Here is a 5,883-nt window from a genome sequence, read left to right on the forward strand (position 1 = left end):
GAGGATTAGATACACAGCTCAGCAGACAGCATCACACAGGAGAGGATTAGATACACGGCTCAGCAGACAGTATCACACAGGAGAGGATTAGATACACAGCTCAGCAGACAGTATCACACAGGATAGGATTAGATACACGGCTCAGCAGACAGTATCACACAGGAGAGGATTAGATACACGGCTCAGCAGACAGTATCACACAGGAGAGGATTAGATACACGGCTCAGCAGACAGAATCACACAGGATAGGATTAGATACACGGCTCAGCAGACAGTATCACACAGGAGAGGATTAGATACACGGCTCAGCAGACAGTATCACACAGGATAGGATTAGATACACGGCTCAGCAGTCAGTATCACACAGGAGAGGATTAGATACACGGCTCAGCAGTCAGTATCACACAGGAGAGGATTAGATACACGGCTCAGCAGACAGTATCACACAGGAGATGATTAGATACACGGCTCAGCAGACAGTATCACACAGGAGAGGATTAGATACACGGCTCAGCAGGCAGTATCACACAGGAGAGGATTAGATACACGGCTCAGCAGACAGTATCACACAGGATAGGATTAGATACACGGCTCAGCAGACAGTATCACACAGGAGAGGATTAGATACACGGCTCAGCAGACAGTATCACGCAGGATAGGATTAGATACACAGCTCAGCAGACAGTATCACACAGGAGAGGATTAGATACACGGCTCAGCAGGCAGTATCACACAGGATAGGATTAGATACACAGCTCAGCAGACAGTATCACACAGGAGAGGATTAGATACACGGCTCAGCAGACAGTATCACACAGGATAGGATTAGATACACGGCTCAGCAGACAGTATCACACAGGAGAGGATTAGATACACGGCTCAGCAGACAGTATCACACAGGAGATGATTAGATACACGGCTCAGTAGACAGTATCACACAGGATAGGATTAGATACACAGCTCAGCAGTCAGTATCACACAGGATAGGATTAGATACAAGGATCAGCAGTCAGTATCACACAGGAGAGGATTAGATACACAGCTCAGCAGACAGTATCACACAGTATAGGATTAGATACACGGCTCAGCAGTCAGTATCACACAGGAGAGGATTAGATACACGGCTCAGCAGACAGTATCACACAGGATAGGATTAGATACACAGCTCAGCAGACAGTATCACACAGAAGGGGATTAGATACACGGCTCAGCAGACAGTATCACACATGATAGGATTAGATACACGGCTCAGCAGACAGTATCACACAGGATAGGATTAGATACACGGCTCAGCAGACAGTATCACACAGGATAGGATTAGATACACGGCTCAGCAGACAGTATCACACAGGATAGGATTAGATACACAGCTCAGCAGACAGTATCACACAGAAGGGGATTAGATACACAGCTCAGCAGACAGTATCACACAGGAGGGGATTAGATACACAGCTCAGCAGACAGTATCACACAGGATAGGATTAGATACACGGCTCAGCAGACAGTATCACACAGGATAGGATTAGATACACGGCTCAGCAGTCAGTATCACACAGGAGAGGATTAGATACACAGCTCAGTAGACAGTATCACACAGGAGAGGATTAGATACACGGCTCAGCAGACAGTATCACACAGGAGAGGATTAGATACAGGGCTCAGCAGACAGTATCACACAGGATAGGATTAGATACACGGCTCAGCAGACAGTATCACACAGGAGAGGATTAGATACACGGCTCAGCAGACAGTATCACACAGGATAGGATTAGATACACGGCTCAGCAGACAGTATCACACAGGATAGGATTAGATACACGGCTCAGCAGACAGTATCACACAGGATAGGATTAGATACACAGCTCAGCAGACAGTATCACACAGAAGGGGATTAGATACACAGCTCAGCAGACAGTATCACACAGGAGGGGATTAGATACACAGCTCAGCAGACTGTATCACACAGGATAGGATTAGATACACGGCTCAGCAGACAGTATCACACAGGATAGGATTAGATACACGGCTCAGCAGTCAGTATCACACAGGAGAGGATTAGATACACAGCTCAGCAGACAGTATCACACAGGAGAGGATTAGATACACGGCTCAGCAGACAGTATCACACAGGAGAGGATTAGATACACGGCTCAGCAGACAGTATCACACAGGAGAGGATTAGATACACAGCTCAGCAGACAGCATCACACAGGAGAGGATTAGATACACGGCTCAGCAGACAGTATCACACAGGATAGGATTAGATACACGGCTCAGCAGACAGTATCACACAGGAGAGGATTAGATACACGGCTCAGCAGTCAGTATCACACAGGAGAGGATTAGATACACGGCTCAGCAGACAGTATCACACAGGATAGGATTAGATACACGGCTCAGCAGTCAGTATCACACAGGAGAGGATTAGATACACAGCTCAGCAGTCAGTATCACACAGGAGAGGATTAGATACACGGCTCAGCAGTCAGTATCACACAGGATAGGATTAGATACACAGCTCAGGAGACAGTTTCACACAGGAGGGGATTAGATACACAGCTCAGCAGACTGTATCACACAGGATAGGATTAGATACACGGCTCAGCAGACAGTATCACACAGGATAGGATTAGATACACGGCTCAGCAGACAGTATCACACAGGAGAGGATTAGATACACAGCTCAGCAGTCAGTATCACACAGGAGAGGATTAGATACACAGCTCAGCAGTCAGTATCACACAGGAGAGGATTAGATACACGGCTCAGCAGACAGTATTACACAGGAGAGGATTAGATACACGGCTCAGCAGACAGTATCACACAGGAGAGGATTAGATACACGGCTCAACAGACAGTATCACACAGGAGAGGATTAGATACACAGCTCAGCAGACAGCATCACACAGGAGAGGATTAGATACATGGCTCAGCAGACAGTATCACACAGGAGAGGATTAGATACACGGCTCAGCAGACAGAATCACACAGGATAGGATTAGATACACGGCTCAGCAGACAGTATCACACAGGAGAGGATTAGATACACGGCTCAGCAGACAGTATCACACAGGATAGGATTAGATACACGGCTCAGCAGTCAGTATCACACAGGAGAGGATTAGATACACGGCTCAGCAGTCAGTATCACACAGGAGAGGATTAGATACACGGCTCAGCAGTCAGTATCACACAGGAGATGATTAGATACACGGCTCAGCAGACAGTATCACACAGGAGAGGATTAGATACAGGGCTCAGCAGACAGTATCACACAGGATAGGATTAGATACACGGCTCAGCAGACAGTATCACACAGGATAGGATTAGATACACCGCTCAGCAGACAGTATCACACAGAATAGGATTAGATATAAGGCTCAGCAGTCAGTATCACAAAGGAGAGGATTAGATACACGGCTCAGCAGACAGTATCACACAGGATAGGATTAGATACACGGCTCAGCAGTCAGTATCACACAGGAGAGGATTAGATACACCGCTCAGCAGACAGTATCACACAGGAGAGGATTAGATACACCGCTCAGCAGACAGTATCACACAGGAGAGGATTAGATACACGGCTCAGCAGTCAGTATCACACAGGATAGGATTAGATACACAGCTCAGCAGACAGTTTCACACAGGAGGGGATTAGATACACAGCTCAGCAGACTGTATCACACAGGATAGGATTAGATACACGGCTCAGCAGACAGTATCACACAGGATAGGATTAGATACACGGCTCAGCAGACAGTATCACACAGGATAGGATTAGATACACGGCTCAGCAGACGGTATCACACAGGAGAGGATTAGATACACCGCTCAGCAGACAGTATCACACAGGAGAGGATTAGATACACGGCTCAGCAGACAGTATCACACAGGATAGGATTAGATACACGGCTCAGCAGACAGTATCACACAGGATAGGATTAGATACACGGCTCAGCAGACTGTATCACACAGGATAGGATTAGATACACGGCTCAGCAGACAGTATCACACAGGATAGGATTAGATACACGGCTCAGCAGACGGTATCACACAGGAGAGGATTAGATACACCGCTCAGCAGACAGTATCACACAGGAGAGGATTAGATACACCGCTCAGCAGACAGTATCACACAGGAGAGGATTAGATACACGGCTCAGCAGTCAGTATCACACAGGATAGGATTAGATACACAGCTCAGCAGACAGTTTCACACAGGAGGGGATTAGATACACAGCTCAGCAGACAGTATCACACAGGAGAGGATTAGATACACGGCTCAGCAGACAGTATCACACAGGAGAGGATTAGATACACGGCTCAGCAGACAGTATCACACAGGAGAGGATTAGATACACGGCTCAGCAGACAGTATCACACAGGAGAGGATTAGATACACAGCTCAGCAGACAGCATCACACAGGAGAGGATTAGATACATGGCTCAGCAGACAGTATCACACAGGAGAGGATTAGATACACGGCTCAGCAGACAGAATCACACAGGATAGGATTAGATACACGGCTCAGCAGACAGTATCACACAGGAGAGGATTAGATACACGGCTCAGCAGACAGTATCACACAGGATAGGATTAGATACACGGCTCAGCAGTCAGTATCACACAGGAGAGGATTAGATACACGGCTCAGCAGTCAGTATCACACAGGAGATGATTAGATACACGGCTCAGCAGACAGTATCACACAGGAGAGGATTAGATACACGGCTCAGCAGGCAGTATCACACAGGAGATGATTAGATACACGGCTCAGCAGACAGTATCACACAGGAGATGATTAGATACACGGCTCAGCAGACAGTATCACACAGGAGAGGATTAGATACACGGCTCAGCAGGCAGTATCACACAGGAGAGGATTAGATACACGGCTCAGCAGACAGTATCACACAGGATAGGATTAGATACACAGCTCAGCAGACAGTATCACACAGGAGAGGATTAGATACACGGCTCAGCAGACAGTATCACACAGGATAGGATTAGATACACGGCTCAGCAGTCAGTATCACACAGGATAGGATTAGATACACGGCTCAGCAGTCAGTATCACACAGGAGAGGATTAGATACACGGCTCAGCAGACAGTATCACACAGGATAGGATTAGATACACGGCTCAGCAGACAGTATCACACAGGATAGGATTAGATACATGGCTCAGCAGACAGTATCACACAGGATAGGATTAGATACACGGCTCAGCAGACAGTATCACACAGGAGAGGATTAGATACACAGCTCAGCAGACAGTATCACACAGGAGAGGATTAGATACACAGCTCAGCAGTCAGTATCACACAGGATAGGATTAAATACACGGCTCAGCAGACAGTATCACACAGGAGAGGATTAGATACACGGCTCAGCAGACAGTATCACACAGGAGAGGATTAGATACACAGCTCAGCAGACAGTATCACACAGGAGAGGATTAGATACACGGCTCAGCAGTCAGTATCACACAGGAGAGGATTAGATACACAGCTCAGCAGACAGTATCACACAGGATAGGATTAGATACACGGCTCAGCAGTCAGTATCACACAGGAGAGGATTAGATACACAGCTCAGCAGACAGTATCACACAGGAGAGGATTAGATACACGGCTCAGCAGTCAGTATCACACAGGAGAGGATTAGATACACAGCTCAGCAGTCAGTATCACACACGATAGGATTAGATACACGGCTCAGCAGACAGTATCACACACGATAGGATTAGATACACAGCTCAGCAGTCAGTATCACACAGGAGAGGATTAGATACACAGCTCAGCAGTCAGTATCACACAGGAGAGGATTAGATACACGGCTCAGCAGTCAGTATCACATAGTATGGGATTAGATACACGGTTC

This window comes from Phyllobates terribilis, unplaced genomic scaffold, assembly GCF_046119375.1.
Source record: "Phyllobates terribilis strain yellow unplaced genomic scaffold, ASM4611937v1 Scaffold_767__1_contigs__length_698798, whole genome shotgun sequence".
NCBI lineage: Eukaryota > Metazoa > Chordata > Amphibia > Anura > Dendrobatidae > Phyllobates > Phyllobates terribilis.